The sequence below is a fragment of the Oxyura jamaicensis genome, chromosome Z (assembly GCF_011077185.1).
Source record: "Oxyura jamaicensis isolate SHBP4307 breed ruddy duck chromosome Z, BPBGC_Ojam_1.0, whole genome shotgun sequence".
Classification (NCBI taxonomy): domain Eukaryota; kingdom Metazoa; phylum Chordata; class Aves; order Anseriformes; family Anatidae; genus Oxyura; species Oxyura jamaicensis.
The window spans coordinates 12,182,828-12,200,441 of record NC_048926.1 but is presented as its reverse complement, the minus strand read 5'-3'; the positions used below and the strand labels follow the sequence as shown (position 1 = coordinate 12,200,441).

General features: G+C 37.2%; 1 protein-coding gene and 1 long non-coding RNA gene across 2 annotated transcripts in view; both read left to right on the top strand.

Annotated features, from left to right (window-relative positions):
- Window positions 1-17,614, top strand: part of LOC118156567 — a 754,908-nt gene that overhangs the window by 19,188 nt on the left and 718,106 nt on the right. The window lies entirely within an intron of this gene.
- The window catches only part of PRLR (prolactin receptor), a 158,910-nt gene that overhangs the window by 72,102 nt on the left and 69,194 nt on the right, over window positions 1-17,614 (top strand). The window contains exons 5-6 of the mRNA XM_035310706.1: window positions 1,015-1,113; window positions 1,693-1,793. The gene's annotated coding sequence lies outside the window, so the exon portion shown is untranslated. The remainder of the gene's footprint in view (window positions 1-1,014; window positions 1,114-1,692; window positions 1,794-17,614) is intronic.

Genomic DNA, 17,614 nt, shown 5'->3' with positions numbered 1-17,614 from the left:
CTCTGCAGAATGTCCATTTGGTCACAAGATACGAACAATTGTGACCTTGACTAGAAAGACTTGACTGTAATAACAACTAAACAACTGCACCACAGAAATCTCACTTCATTATGAAAAGAATGTTCTTGCTCAGTCTTCTTCCTTAAAAAAATAATTCACTACATGCATTTTATTTTCACTTCACTGGCATGAATACAGAGAAGATAAAAATGTGTGTCAATGAAAGCATTAATAAGAACATGTAAAAATGCTTTCAGTTAAATAGAGGTGGACGACTAGTGAATAATTTAGTATGTTAGTAAAATTCAAAACCCCCTTGCATAATCTGAAATTCCTTTCAAATCACAGCAATAAGCTAACAAAATTACCAAAAAAAAAAAAAAAAGACTTTCTTCTGTTTAGTCAGCTTTTTTTGTACAGTCAACTACTTTCATTCTGTTGTAAAAAGAATTTGTTTTTCTGCAATTCTAGACAATAAAACATGGACTACTGGTGCACAAAGGTTATTATATATAGATGTGGTTTATGGTAAGGGGCATTAGTTTTCCCTTTAAAAAAAAAAAAAGAAAGAAAAGAAAAGAAAAAAAAAAAAAAAAAGCAAAAACACCTTAGGCAATAAGCATTTAAAAGAAGCCACAACAACCTGTAGCATATGTAGCTGATGCTTAAAAATATCCTTTTTCTGCTGATGCATTCCTATGCTTCAGAGTACACCTCTCACCTTTAAAGCTCTCACACTCCAAACATTGCTTGTACTGAAGAGAATCACTGTTTTGCCTCAAGCAAGGAACATAAGTGTTGCAAAACTGACTCCTCCTCTAATGGGGAGAGCATGTACAAGTACACAGAGTTGTATTTCTCCTGGAGCTGCCAGGCTGAGTATTTTGCAGTCAGAGCTGTAAACCTTACAGGCTTTTTCTTTATCTTTTTACTTTGAGGTGTTCTGTGTTTGTTTGTTTGTTTTTTCACTCTTTCTTTCTGGATTTTTTTTTTCCTTTTTTTCTTTTCTTTTAGTATTTGTGAAACTATTTGAAATGCTGGATTTTCACATCCTTGTTCAGGAAGTATCTGTGAATTGACATGGGTCAACATACTTCTCGTTACGAGGCAAAAGTAAGTACAGCAGTTAAACCTGTTCCTACTGTATGTTTATCTGACTATAAAGCGTTCAGTGTCATTGTATAAAGGACAGAGTAGACTAGTTCTATTAGCAGAATTGAAAAACTTTAAAAAACTAAAATCAGTTACAATTAATATGTTATGCTAAATATTGTATAGTTCACATTCTGTAAAAAGACCACTTTTAGTTGACAGTCAGCGGTTGCTCTTTTAAAATACAGAGAGAAGCCAGATGCAGAGATGCCACTTCTCGTACACAGCTTTTTAAAATGACATTTCAGAATTGCATTTATTTTTGGAAAATATTTTTAATGCAGTTTGTAGTACTGCTCTCATGTTACTACCCCTTTATATTATGTATGTTCACTAAGTACTCCTTATTTATGTAATTCGTTAATTAAGATAAGCTAGCTGAGGAAATAAGCCTCCCGGAGCTCCCATAACTGCTGTCAGTCATCTCTTCCAGTATCTACTGTTCCCTAGCTATTATTTTTTTATTCTTCCTGCATCACTCTCTTCTGTGTTCATATATATATGCTCACTAGTTACCAGATCTTCTGTTATTATCTTCAGATTTCTTTACTATTGGCATAGACTGGAAGTTGAAGGTAGAAGGGAAACAGAGAGAAGGGGAAGAGAGAAGGGGAAGAAAAGAAAAGCTGCTAACTGAGCTGGTGAGAATTAAAAAAAAAAAAAAAAGTGTGATTTGACTCTGAAAGCATCTTTTTAGCCATTTTTCTCTGCATCTTATTGTAACACTGCATTGTCGTCATCAGTAATATTTTCACTATTCCAACAGCACCTGAGAATTCATTAATGGTCTGGGAAGGGGAGGCGAAATGAATATGCACAGTTTCCTTTGCTATCAGTTCCCTCTAGAGAGCGCAGCAGCCTGCAAGACAGCATATAGATTGTTTCCGTATTGCCAGCATAAGCTGCAGAAATGTTATTCTGCAGCTATCAGTCTTTTCTTCTTTTGAGAGAGGGTTTGCTAATATTGAGCTGAAATAGGCACTCCCTTCCCCAAGGCAGGTGGGTGGATTGCCTGTGGAGTGAACAGGTTTAAGCAACCAGTAATGCTTGAATATCTGTATAAGGAATGCAGCCATTTGCTGTATACACTTTCAGTGGCACCAAGTATCTACAGAAAGTCTTTGGCATGAGAGCACATCAGTCTTCTTTGACGAAGTACAGCCTAGTGAAAGAGTCTGGCACAAAGAATAATGTCTGCCCTCATCTGGCATGCAGCTTGCAATCTTTAAGGAAAACATCATGTAGACAAATGCAGATAGTATAAAGGCAATGAGGAGCAAAAGCTGATAGGTAATCCTAGTATTTTTTGTGTTGTTAAAATTGGACTGGAAATCTTACAGACTAAATTTTCCCGTGAAAGATGTGATGCTTTGACAGGGCAACATTACCCAATGGACTGAGCTTAGAAGGATAGTTCAGGTTTCTGAATTTTCATCTTTAAATCTGAGAAGGGCTTTATATGTTTTTAAGCTGTTTTCATCAGATTGTCATCATTTTTTGTTGCCCAGCTAAAGATCCCTTTTAAATTTGTTCAGCTTTCATGTCTCTTGATGAATTAATACTCGTTGCAAATGAAGCTCCATTATCAGAAACAGCCCTCGCAAACAAAAAACTGGCTTTTGAAACCTCTGGCCCTCATTTAGAGCTTGTGGAAGTTTCACTTTTGCACATTCCTTACTGAAGTGCAGCAAATGGATTTCAGCCACCTCCCTCAGCTGCATCAGGATTTCAGTCCAAACTTTTAGTCTCCCAGGCATGTATTCCTCATCAGAATTAGACACAGGTTAATTAGAGACTCATAAAACTACAAAAACACTTCGTTCCTATTACCTCTTGGTTTTGTCTTGTTTGAAGCTAATATTCAGGTAGTTGCAGACACTTAAATTTACAGACTTTAATGGTGTACCTGCATGTACATACATATGTATCAATACGCTTCTTATCCTTCAGGCAGGATTTTGTTTGGGTTTTGGACCAAATTCCTAATATCCTTCTTCTAATACCCTTCTTGCAAAGATCTACTCCACCAAGAAAATCTTAATCTTCTGTGGCTTCAGCATCAGTGCCACTTCTGGTTCTCATTTATTCCTTCAGTACAATTGCCCTTAGAGAGGCGGCATGACTTCAAAAGGTAGAATCAAAGCACAGCTCAGCCTGTACCAGAACTTGTTGGCTGAACTAATTAATTGGGCTAATAGAATGCTCTGATTACATCATTCACAAATACTTTCTTGTTTACCTTTTCCTGATTACACTTTTTGGGGAGATGCCTTCATTCCCTGGTTCGGTCTCCATTCTTGCATAGCTTTGACTGCTATCACATTTACCCTCATTCCAGCTGATCTTAATCCTTTTGAAGAACCAGCTCATGGTACTGCAATATTTTATATTGATTAGTCAGCTCTGGCTGTACCTATTCTGCCGTCCTCCCCCACCCCAAGTTATAATGTGGAGCAATTTAATAAACCATTATGAAATCAAGGATTCAGATTTTTCCATGAACTAAATAATGACACAAGGAAGGTATCTCACTTTCTTGGCCTTCCGCCTTGCTGTCTTTTTTATTGCCCAGCTCTATTGAACAAGTAATGACTTAGCTCTGATAGAATAGTATCTCACAATTCTGGTAGATATTGGTTGGTAATGGTTCTATTTCACTTGACCTTTAATCCCTATAAAAATTTACTTGCTAAGAAACTTTCATATGAAGTTGACTTTTTTTACAATCACTTTTTAGCCCTACAACCTCCCTTTATGTAACTCTGTTGGTAAGAATATTTTTTGCAGACAGTATAACTGGACTTTTATATAACAGATTTTTCAGTTCATTGGCAGTTCTGAAAACTATTTTTAAAGACAGTGTAACTGAAATTAGCAGGTTTTCTTAATTGTGTTTTGGCAAATTGAAGAGACAAAACAAGACTGAACTAAGTATTCAGCTAATGCAGTCTAATCTGAAAGAAAACCATTTCATTTTAAAGATTTCTTTAGAAATAAAATTGAGTGAATTATGAAAGTGTCCTATGTATGTAAAATGTAAAAGTTTTCTTCATTAAGAGGTGTGATGAGTGATTTGAATATTTCAGAATATTGTTTACATTTTCTTTCTCTTTTGAAACAACTTCTTAAAACTGATACAGTTTACTTAGCTGTTTCAGATGACTCTAGCCTGTGTGGCTGGATAAAAGTTTCAGCCAAAAATTTTGCTCAGTGTAAATTAAACCTCTCCTTTTCTACAACTATCCATCATTTTTGGTAAGGTCTGGACTAGTACAAACTTTTGTCTGAAAATCATGTGACCGTTTCAAATTGTTGCTTGTCCATTATAAGTGAGTAAAAAGGAATATTTTTGAATCACAGAAGTAAAAGGACTTTATGAGACTTGCACCTATTGCATCCTCCATCAAAATGGTTCTCCCACTTGTCAAGTGTGAATATTGGTAAATACCAAAATGATCTAGTCATCACATCTTACTTGGAACACTGCACCTCACTTACCTTTTCTTTAGGAATTACAAACTTACTTTGTTCTGAAATTCAGTGTAATTGCGTGGCAGTTCTCGGCAGCTGAGCAACAAAAGTTTTCATAAGAAATGACATTCTTAATGTGTTGCAGGTAATTTCATATTCATAGCAGAAATATACATGTGGTAGAATTCTGCACTAATAGTGATGTTTTTTATGCAAACTACATTCTTTTGGAATTTTTTCTTGCAATACAAAAGTTTCATATTTTGATTTACAGGATAGCCAGTGACCTTGCAAAAGTTTTGTTTAAAATATATTTCAAAATATACTAGCTATGTAGGATGTTTGGACTGAAGTTTGGATTGAAATTCTTAAAATAAGAAATCAGGAAGCTCTGAATCATGATGAAATTTGTATCAGTTTCTGACTGCATGACTAAGGTTGTAATCTAGTTGTAACTACAATGATTCATCCGCAAAATGTATCTGGAGATTAAATCTGGGCAAGCATACAGTAAGCTTACTTTTACTTAAACACAGATACCCCTTTTGCCATCAAACACTTAACTCAAAATTGATTTATTGCAAGAGCATACCTTAGGATGTACATTAAAATGATTAGAAAGGGGAGAAAAGAGAGGCATCTGAGAGGCAAAACAATCAATTCTGTCTCAAATTATAATATTCATGAACACAGCTTACTCTTATGGAATAGTTCCACTTGAGATCTGCTGTAGTTCAAGCCTTGAAAATCCTCTTCAGGATTGCAAATTCATTTGCATTTAGAGTATTTTCCTGGAATTTAAAGTCGTGTTTTAATATGAGCTTATTTACTTGACAAACTGTGGAACGCATAACAGAGAGCATATTTGTATGTAGTTTGGGGCAATAATTAATTACCTATTAATTAATTATGTCCTAATATACTTGTCCTATAGAAGCAAAAAAATATTTCCCTATTTAAATAATATTTGTACAGTCACACTATCTTTTTACACTTTTTTTTTTTTTAATTAGCTATCTAATTGCAAATGACTCTGACAGTAAGAGTAAGATTTCAAATGATGCTTTCCTTCAAATTATATAGAAATAAGTGTAAAAGAGAAAGAACAGTTGGAGCATTTGCAGTCACTTGATTCTGTCAGATGATTTCAGCAATTCAGCGTGGCAGTCTACATGTCACAACCAAATTATTTGGTGGAAGGCAATTATAATGTATATGTCTGTCTTTATTATACATGTATATAAATCTCATTTTTAAATTAAATATTCCAACTAGCTAGAAGATACATAGAAGATACAGCAAATCAGACTCAGCAGTTCTGATAACTATGGAGTTTCCAAACAAGACCATCTGACAGACAAAAAGATTGAGAAGTCTTTACAGTGCAGTGTTCAAAAGAGTTCCAGACTCTTGACTCTGAGTGTTTTATTATGTTTATTTTTTTCCATATTTCATTGAGAATTGTGAAATTGACAGATAAGAAAAATTATTTTAAAGAATTAACTCAAGATACAAGGGTAAATCTCAAAGCACCTACTCATTTCCATAGTCTCTTGTCTTACATCATAGGCATTATGAGGGACTGAATATTCCAGAAGTATTTGCAACACATAATCATTACAGAACAGTATTCAGAAGCTTATTGAATACATGCAGGCACGTGCGCACACGTGATATCTCTGGTACATTTGGATGAGCTCTGCTACATGCTCTGTGGGGCAGTTTGAACCTTAATTTAGCATAGAAACCATTATTCCCCTACCTGCCAAGTGCAGCTGTGGCTCTGCCTGATGACCTGTACTGTATATACCTGTGTACCTTGCAATAGTAAGCTGATAAAATGAACCAAAAAAGAAGTCAAGGATTATTTTACATTTCTAAGAGAACACTATAATTTGTACCTGTCCTTTGAAGACCCAAGGGCACTCTGCTTTATTTTCATTGTTTTCCTGCCTCTCTCCAGCTTGTTGAATTAAAAAATGTGAAAGAATGAAAGTGTAAAATTGATGTTAAAAATACAGTTTTCTGAAAGATCTCTACTGTTCAGGATTTCATTTGGGGAAGTCATGTCAGCTTTGTATGTAAGTTAGATCATCACTTCAATCCTCCTAGCTTCACAGTTAGTGATCTCTGAAAATATCTCAGTACATTTGTTATATCTGATATCATTTGTTTTCTTTGCCTTGAGGAATTTTCTGATCTCCTGATTTTCAACCCCCTGACAACCTGAGGTAGCCAGTTGTTTAGCAAAGTAAATCTCTTAGCGTGTTCATTGTTCCCTTGGGGTAAAGTCATTCCATATTAATAGTATTTTTAATTCGTTGCATTTCCACTTCCAGTGAACACGTGATACCTAACAATCGCTGCGAACAAGTATGTACTGGTTCATAAAAACAGTCAATAAACTTTGCACTGATAATTTCAAAAAACCTTCAGGCCTCTAACTAGGGAAGAACAAATAGGAACAATCACAGTATAAAGCCAGAAGTTTTATAATTTAGGACAGAATGATCTGTTTGATGAATAACATGTGCTAGATGTGCTTCCATGTGGTGTCACACTTCTTCCTTGAAGGAAACAAGAGATGATCTTTGGAAAAGCAAATACAACTTGTAGCCAGATCTCTTACATCTGCTCTGAGCTTGATCGAGAAAAACGGATCACTGCTGTCGCTACTTCTTGACCCTGAAACACTAGCTGGGAAATCATGAGTTCAGGAAAGCCGATCCAAAGAAAGTAGGCTTTTTCTTTAGAAGACATTTTATTTGTCATGTGATGTAAAGAGAAATTAAAGAACAGTGCACTTACATTATGGTAGGGCAAAGCCACGTGCTCTGGTAATATGAAAGGCAGGTAAGTGAAGATTGTGGGAATACAGAGTAAATATAGAAAAAATATTTTAAAATAGAAAAAAAAAAAAAAAAAAGGTACACAATTTAAGTGAAGAGTAAAGATTAGTTTTTGAAACATCAATAGAGAAATTACCTACTGTGGTGGAAGTTTTAACTAAACTGCCAGGTTTAACTGAACTACTGAACTGCCAGATTCAGTGTCAAGGTCTAGGCATCTGAAGATAGGATCTTTATGTGGCCCCTTTATTGTTTTAAACAGTAACATAAAGCATCTTAGTCCATCTAAGGTAATTGGGTATGATAGTATCGTGTCTTAATATAAGGAAGTTAGAAATTGTTGGCTACTTCCATTCAAGATACTACTTTCAGTCTTCTCTCCAGGAAAAGCCCAGCCTCATGTGTCTTCTATCATCACCTTAACATAACCATCATGTATCTGCTTAGCCCAAGTACTGATAAATTAACCCAAACTGGTAGTAGTAATTACTAATGTATGTTAAAATATTAATAAGTAAATCCTCTCTCTAGTGATTCTTAATACTGTTTCATATATTATTTTATTTCAAATATATCTTTATTCCTTGTTTGAGTGGTAGTAACAGGGTTCTTTAATGTGGCTCAGAAAAATGGAGGAGAGGGTGAAGAAAGGCTGCCATCAAGAGAAATATAGTTAATATCAGTTAAATAACAACATTCATACAAGAATGTTGTTATGCAGCTGTGATTCCCCTTAACTTCTGCAGGAAGTCCTGCCCCTTAAACCTGATGATCACTGTCCCCAAAACCTCTACTCTTTTTCCACAGTCTTCTCACCCTTTTCCAGTTACAACACATGGAAGACAGTGAGAAGGCACTTTATAAGTAGCAGGTATTTGTGGCATATTCTGGACACCCCATAACAGTGTAGGGATATCTTAATAGTGATGAACATACTACAAAATGTGCCTGGACTGCATGTCTAAAAGGCAAAATGGGTTCTTAAATAGCTAAGGTCTTTAAAACAATTTTTGCTGCCTTGCAAATTACAACCCAAGCAGGGAATGGATTTTTCTTTTTGAACCGGCCTTAAGACAAGCTGTTAAAGTAGTGTAATTTTCACTATTCTGTTGCTAGTAATGGGGTAGAAGCCTCTTGCAGATTGCTTTAACAGGATATTAAAAACCAAGATGTGGGGATGTTTTACAGCATTCAATCCCTTTTGCTCATTTGGTGTATTACTGTAGTTTATAAACAGCTTCCAGTCTAAGCTATTGATGTGAAACCTCCAAGCTCTGCAAGATTTGGAAAACAATGTCTGGGAATAAGTTTAAAATTAGAGAAAATATGTCTCCACTCAGAAAGGAAGACTGTGTGAGGCTGTCTATAACAAAGGAGAATTTTGACGATGGTTATGAGCAGATGTTCATCATAGTAGTTGAAATTGTGAGCAAGGGGCAGATACCCATGTACTGCTTAGTAGACTACACTCACCAAGCTACCAAGGCTGTGTTTTTCTCCAAAGAACTTCAAAAACTGAACCCTGATGAGGACAGTATCTGCAAAATTGAAAACTTCCTAACAGTAAAAAGGAAAGGAAGAAAGAAACAGCTGTTTGTGGTGTGGCTAGCCCTAGAAGCTTAACATCTGGATAAAAGCCTCTCAAGTCCATGATGTTTAGCAGTTGGAGCCATAGTGGGAGAAAAAGAAGAATCACAGACTGTATTTTTTACATTGTGCTCTCCAGTGATGCCTGCACAAGGATTTTCCCACTAAACACCAGTTTGAACATTACCAAACAGGTGTCAAAGTTCACAGGAGCTGTCAGGAAAGCAATAGGTGGGGCTTGCAGAAATACACTGCCCAAACAGCTGGAATAATAGTCATAGTGATGGAAATAGCACTGCTGGGTAAGAAGACATGACCATATTCTTTGGGGTGAGTCCATTACCCATCCATATCCATGCTGCTGGAGTGTATGAACATTTATTGCTCCAACAACAGAGCTCTAAGTGTTGACCAGCCATAGGCTTGGTACACAGTCCTGCAATCAGGACAGCTGGAGAGTTAGCACATTTTTCTGGAAGCTTCTGGAATTGCCAGTGACAATTTCTCTTTTCAGCTGACACCGCTGGAAGGTTTATCTCAATCTACCTCTACACAAAACTTGTCAAGCACCAGGTGCTTACAGATTTATTGGTCCCACTATCAGCCTGTGCTCTGGCAAATGGTAATAGCAGTTAAATCATTACAGCAACAAAGTACAAGCTGCATTATATTCCAGTGAATAAACACCATATCAATACAGACAGCATTGAACCAAATACAAATGTAAACAAGCATACCTTACTTCACATTTGGCAAGGAGATGGTCAAGTTGCATCTGCCACTCTGGAAGGTTCTGGTATTTTAAGAGCACACACCATTATGTAGTGAAGAGTGAGTAGTAAAGGGAACAGTAAAAGAAATAAGAGGACACATGCTTTTATCTGAATTATTACAGAGCCCAGATTAGCAACGGTATCCCTGATTTTCAGGGCATTACTGAGGAATAAAAGCCTCTTTTCAAAAGCTGTATCATTTTTCCAGAAGAGATTGGAAATTATTAAGTCACATGTTAAAAGTGCTCTGAAAACATGGCCAAAGATATGATCAGATGCATCTTCCAGGCTGTTGTGGCCAAGTTGCAAACACTGGCAAAGCAGGAGGTCTCTGGACTTGTTTATATTCAGAGACAGCTTTTAAAAAGAGACACGTCACAGCTCTGGTGAAGGCCTTCCTCAAACCCTTAAATGGGAAAGGATGGGTAGAGCCAGGCTGCATTCCATCCACAGCAACAAGTAAAAGAATAACAAACCCTACTGAACAATGGAATAGAAACAAAAAAATCCAGAGAAAGATGGTTTGTTCTACCATGAGAAACAGTGATATATTTTAGTGGGACTGACACTTGTTCACAGCTGCTCAGAAGAGTGTAGCAAATCCAAACTAGATTTGTTTGAAGTGGCCCCAGTACAGACAAGCATCAAGAAGAGCTTGTCCATTGAGATGCCATTACTTTCAGCTATGGCAGAGTTTGCCCCCCAGGATTTTTTTCACAACTGGGGACGGGGAAGACTCTGTAGCTCTGAACAACAGTGCTCTATCTTTGCAACAAAATTGGGAAATGAAAGAGTGGGTTGGCATCTATTTTCAGCCATTTGGGTATTACAGTAGAAGACATCCTCATTCTGAGTTTGTAAGGCACAGTCTGCTATGTAGGGAGTAGATGACCTGGAATTTCACTTTGAGCTTTCATTTTCTTTTCCTCACAGGAGGCATGGATACTGCTGCATCAGGTTCAGAAGAGCCATTCACATTAAAGAGACCTTTTGATAAACGTAACCCTCTGCCTTTGTCATAATTTGCATAATTTGCTTTTGTTTGATCAATTCAAGCCCAGCCATCATTTATCTAAATGATGTTGTCTTTTGGAGAAAACCCTTTGCAAATTTTTCTTTGTGTCTCTACACACATTCCTTTAAAACTGAATTTTTCTTTTGGCTTTCCATTTTACTAGGCAGTGTTGCCAGTAATGTGTAGCATAGTGCAAAGTCCAAAGACTGCACTACCAATAACAGTGTATGATGATCTGGTTGGTTTGAAGTTCGGAAAAGGGGCCTTTTGGTCATACTGATCAGATTAGCCCTTTGCATTCAGACATGCAAATTTTGAGGACAGAACAGCAGCGATGTACATTTTAGATATTGTGAGGCTTTCAATACAGTTTCATGAAATTTTTCTAAATTAGGTAGAAGGGCATAGTCTGGATGAAACTATGGTGCTGGATGCGCTTAGAAAACCTTAGAAAACCATGTAGAAGTGGTTATCAGTGGGTCACTGTCAGAATGAGAGGACAGTTCAAAACAAGCTTCATTATCTGGCTGGTATAGGAACTAATCAATAGTTCATTGGTGACTTGGATAATGTCATGCCAAAGGTATTAGTAAATACATTAGTAAGACAATAGCAAAATGAGACGGATTTGTTTACTGGAAAACAGGATGAGAAAGCAAAATAATTTTGACAGTATTGTTTCTGAAAAACAAGTGAGGAGCAAGGGGCTGCTCTTGTACATGGAGACTCAATCATACTAATAAAGAAACAAGGTAAGAAGTAGCTTTGTATAAATAGGCGTTGTGATGATACAGAAGAGAAACAGGAGTCAGTACTGCCATCCTGCTGTGCAAAAAGTAAATACCATGTCAGGATTTATAAACAGCAGTCTGTTTGGTAGTGTCAAAATAATTCTTTTATTCTTTTCATTCTCAACTGAAACACTTTGTCATTTGGAGTCACTGTACTTCACAGAAGATAGGCAGAGTCTGTAGGAGAGCAGAAAGAATTTTTAGAAGTCAGGAAAACATGGCATATGAGAAAATGAATCAAGACTGGTAAATCTAAATGAGAGAAGAGAAGGGTGATATATCTGAACTGCTAGAAGTGGTGTTTCTTGGCTCTGCAGAAAGTCAGTAGTCTGTTTTTGTTGATTTTAGACTGCTAAAGAAATAATTGGATTAAGTTGCAGCAAGGAAGATACAGATCAGATATTAAGAACATTATAACAGTACAGATAATAAAGCAGTAGCCTGCATTGCCTAAGGATATTGTGAAATTCCCATAACTGGGACTTTTTATGAACAAGTTAAGCAAATCTCAGGAATGAAATTGGCATTGTTAATCCCTCTTTGGGATTAGAGGGTATCCATTCCAGTATCCCTCCTTGGGGCACTTAGATGGTCTAGATGGCTTCCTGAGACCTCTTCTAGTCTATGATTTACTGAGTATGTTTCATGCATGAAATTACTAGGTTGTGTATTCTTTGAAACAGGAAGCATATCTTCTGTATTTGTACAGCACACAGCAAAGCAATCCAGGCTAGAGACTATAGTCATTATAGAAACTATATAGTAATAATGGTATCTAATTATCACGCTATGTTTTGTAATGTTGGAACAGTAATGTAAAACTGTGAGTCACTCTGCTGTCAGTGAGAGCCATGTTTCAGAATTAGCTGTCATCATTCAAATAGTCTTGGCTAATTTGAACTTTATTGGAAACTCTGTCAGCAACTGTCATAGGTAAATATCATGTTTTGATATGATTTGTAATAGAAATCAGCCATGACAAATATTTTCATATGTTTTTGTCGATATAGTCACAAAAACAATTTAAGTATTTTACAGGTTAAAAGTTCAGGTGACAAACTAGACTTTTTAGCACATTACATTTATACCTTGCATACATTAACTGCTCAGTCTTTACCCCTTCCACATTTTGACTGCCATTTGTCCTATTTAGTAAGAAGGCTTTGTCTTAGGCACAAAAGCAGTGATATGAGATACCCAACATAATGTTGCATGTGCTCAAAATGGTGTAGACCCATATGACTTTAATTCTGAAATCAAGTTCATCTAATGCCTGAAAATGCTCTTGGTGGTGAAAGTGCCTCTGTCTTCTGATGGAAGTCCTTTTGCAGGCTGGGGTGCAATAGGATGAGGTGAGGAGGTGGAATCCATTTGCTGAATTACCTACATGAATATGTATGCTTCTTTTCAAGGACAGATGAGATATTCTTCATTTACTGACAGCATCTGGGTGTTAGAGTTTTATGATGCTAAACCTGCAGTAACATAATTGAAGCAGAACCTAGTCAAGAATGATTGCCATCAGTAACATTTTTGCAGGACCTTCAGTATTTGTCTTCTATCAGAGCACTGAGCAAGCATTACTCAGATCACATGATTAATAATACAGTGTGCCACTGAACCCAGGGGGCTCTTGACTTTCTTAATTATTTTTCTATACTCATCAATTGCCATTCAATCAAAAAAAGCGTAGCAGATATCAGTATGGCAGTGCTGTTCAGCCCCTTGAATAATGTCCAATATGTTGTGAAATGCCTTGATTAAAATGAGCTCTTTTATGTATTCTTTTAGACCCTTTAACTAGTAAGAAGGCATTTGTATTAACATGGTGGCATTTACATGCCACTGCCTGGTGTTTATTTGCATCTGTAGTCTAGAAGAAATGATACTCGTGGCTATACAAATGAATGCTTTATCCTGAAGAACTACAAACCAAATGCTTTACAAACTGAAGCAGATTAAAGAAATTATTTCAGGCAGCAGATGGAAGTGAGGAGTACACAGTGATGTTTCACAATAATTTTCAGAAGAAAATGTGGAAGAGAATCTTTCCTTAACTGAAACTGTAAGGGGAAATAGTTGCTTAAAAATATATTTTCTCTAATAGGAATTTGAGCCTAACAGTGGTGATTAGCACCATTTATTCTATGAAAGAAAAAAGTTATCAAATATAAAGATACTGACATCATACAAGACTAAGAGTAGAACATATTATGTGGAGAGTTGCTTTAATGCAGTGATGCTAACTGAAATGCTTAGGATAATTTGCTCAGAAGCAGCTTGATTATCTGTGTATGGTACTGATACTGACATTTAGATAAACCCTTTGTTTTGTATTCCAGGTGATTATGATTTCACAATAACAGTATAAATCAAGATGAACTTGTTGAGGTAAAGAGGTGCTTTATGGTTTAAAGCAGGGTGAGTTCTAAAGTAAGTCTTTAGAGAGACATACTCATTGATGTAGTGCATCACCTGACTCCAAGAAGAGTGTGAGGAGGTTGCGCAGACATTGAATGGTGTTTTTTAGTATCTGTTTTTGAAACAGTTTCTAAACTCAGTTGCTGTTGAATTACGTAATAAAAGGTATAGTCACTTCTTTAAATGATTTTATAATTCCTTGAAGACTAGTTTCACTTTAAACTGCTTTCTTTCTAAATCAAATTTGAAGGTACACGTTTCTTTGTCTCTTCTGCATAGGTACATCCTATGACAAGCGGTATGGAAATGTAAGAAGTACTCTTCCTCGTAGTTGAGTGAAAGGCTGGAACTACAGCTAAACCAAAGGGCTAACTTTTCATTGGTATCTCAAAGCTGAATCTGTCGAAGAGCAATGAAAGCTCTATTTCAAGCTGCAGCCCTGAAAGAATCTCATTTCACTACACCTTCTAACATCTGCAATCCTGTGTCAGCACTTAGCTTTCCATTCTCAGTATCCCAGTATTCAACCCTGAATTCTCCGGCACTCAAGTCTTGAAACCTGTTGGTCCTTTCCAATGCATAAAACTGGCAGGTCAATATGCAATGAAATACGCCCTGTTAGCTGGTGCTGCTGAGCAGACTGATGTTTCCTGACTCCACTAACAGTTAACCAGCAGGTTGAGACCAGAACTCAGGAATGCTGCAGAATGAGGAAAGAAATAGCTTGTCTTCCCCCTTTTCCTGTTCCCACAGGACGGGATCAGCTGAGCAGCAGCACTGTGAAATGCTTGTACAGGCTAATGCCAGAAAGCAGGAATAGTAGGGGAAAAACTTATTCTGCAATTAGGCACCGGTCTCAGGTGGAAGTGTTGACAGTCCTCCTTAGCTGAAAACTGTAGTTTCTTGTGGATGCTCAGGTTGCGCTGAGTTGATTCAAAATTAATGCACAGTACTGTGGAGATAAGATAGAAGATGCAGTATAACCAAAAGCTTAATGGCTTTAGAATATATGACTCTAGGGTACCCACAACTTTCATTACTGAGGCTTGGTTTAATACATGATATCAAGTAAGAAGGAATATTTATCTCGAATAGATGTCAACTAAGGAGTACGTCCATGATATTGAATAGCAAGCTAAGGGAATTTCAGACTTAAGCTTTTAGTTCCTACCACTGTCCTGTAGTTCACTATCACTGTGCAAATACAGCTCTTTGTTTAGTGATAGTACAAACTGAATCACTGAGATGACTCAGGCTTTAACAAAAATTGGTTATTTTATTGTATGAACCCTTTCTGTGTGGCCTCACAGACCTAGAAGCAGCTACATCAACCCAACCGATTGAGGAGCAAATTGCAGTATGGAAAGGGCAGTAAGTTTAGTTAGGAAAGCTTCCTAAGGTACCTGTATTAGTGTACATTGGTGTATTGTAGAGTTACACCCCCAGCATTCGACAGAGAGGTCAGCACAGTCCACACTGCCTGGATAAACTGTGTCTGAGTTAAGGACTGCGACACTATTATCTGGGGAGCGGCCATTTTCATTCTGACCACTGACAATGGATCGTGCTTGACACAAACTTGAATTGACAGCATTCTCTATAAAAGAAATCAAATTTTTGTACATACAACACATCCAAAGTCAGGTAGATGTGGTCTAGAGCTTTTGGCTAGATTCACAGAATCACAGAATGGGCAGAGTTGGAAGGGACCTCTGAAGAACATCCAGCCTAACCCCCTTGCCAAGCAGAATCACCCAGAGCACATTGTGTAAGATGGCATCCAGATGGGTTTTGAATATTTCCAGAGGAGACTCCACAAGCTCTCTGGACAACCTGTTCCAGTGCTCTGTCACCCTCACAGTAAAGAAATGTCCTCTCATATTCAGCCAGAATTTTCTGTGCTTCAGTTTGTGCCCCTTGCCTCTCATTCCTGTGGCTGGGCACAGAAAAAAGAGACTGGCTCCATCCTCTCAACACCCTCCCCTCAGATATTTATATACATAGATTCCTTAAATAAGAGATCATTTTCACTGAGTCTGTAGGACTGTATGTCCCCCCACACCCCATTACCATTTTTTCCCCCAGATTTTAGGTCTTTCTTTTTCTGACTGTAGTCACAGCTTAAGGAAAAACATCATGTCCCCAGATCTTTTCATTTCTCAGACTTTGCTCGTGCTATCCTATTGCATGAGGATCTTACTGCTACTTGATTGTAACATACTTAAGGAAGGTTGCTCTTCATGTGTTTCACTTACTGGTGTCATTATGAGCTGTAGGAGTGGCTGATTTTAATCCTCTCAGGAAAATCTCTTCTTGGTTCCCACAAATAACAGGTAACTTTTCCCAGCTTACATGGGTGTGTGTTGCTGTTTTCTGTGATTGTGAAGACAAATGTCTGAGCTGCAGGTAACATGGGCTTGGAAGCTCTTTAGTTGTGTGCTTGGCTCTTTTTCAAATTCTCCACTAGTAACTCAGTGAAAGTCTGGGTATGTCATCACAGCTGTACTTGGATTTGTATCTTGAGATGTCTTCATTCAAATAGGCATGAGGTAATCTTTTTGCAAGTAATAAACAATACCCATGAGTACCTGAAAAATGTCTTTACTGAATTTCCACGTATGTATTTGTTTTTTCAGCTAATTGCTGCTAACAGACTGCTTACTAGGTTCAACAGCTCAGTGACTCTGTGCAAACAGCCTTGATGACTAGAAAGAATGGCTGGAAATATTATAATAATCCTTCAATAGCAGTCAGCAAAATACCACTTTTTCATTGGCTTTTACATTGCCATATTGGTGTTAACTTCTAGCTACATCCCCAAACTTGATTCAAAAGTCTATAGAGATTATTCCTAATGTTTGCCCCAAACAAGGGTACTTTAAACAGATTGGCCTTAAGTGCAACTGTGTAAGAGTTTAAAACATCTCCCCTTCCTCTCTTGTTCTTCAAGTGTTTTTCATCAATTTGTTCACAGAGCTTTAATTCCTTGAACTGACTCATTGTTCAGGTGAGTACTGGAAATGATGCTACAGAGAAGGCAGGAGTATCTGGAGTTTGTTGGGGAGGACTGATGAAATTAGTTCAAGTTATCACAGGAGTATTCCATGTAAACTGACTTAACAGCACAGCATCACCAAAGACCAGACTGAAACTACCCTCTGCTATGAAATGTGATTTATTTTGGAGGGGGGGGGGGGGTTTAAGAGCTGTAATTTATGAGTAGGTTGGTGGTTGTTCTAATGATTTCTCTCTATATAGAAAGCTCTTGAAAATAGAAGATGTCCTTTAGCTATGCTGAACCCTTTTCTGTTTTACAGTTGGAGTAACTCTGCATGTTAAAATGTTATGCCCTGTTTTGGCTTATATATCATACCACGTTCAGTGTTACAGGTATTTTCCTCCATTCTAATCCATAAAAGGAATAAGCTAATATTAGAGTGAGTTTTATGAGAATAACTTCAGACTGGTATAACTAGAATGATTGCCTCTCCCTTGCTCAAAATGTTTAAAATCTCATCAGTTTCCTAACTATTAACCTCAATCCTGTTGTGCTGC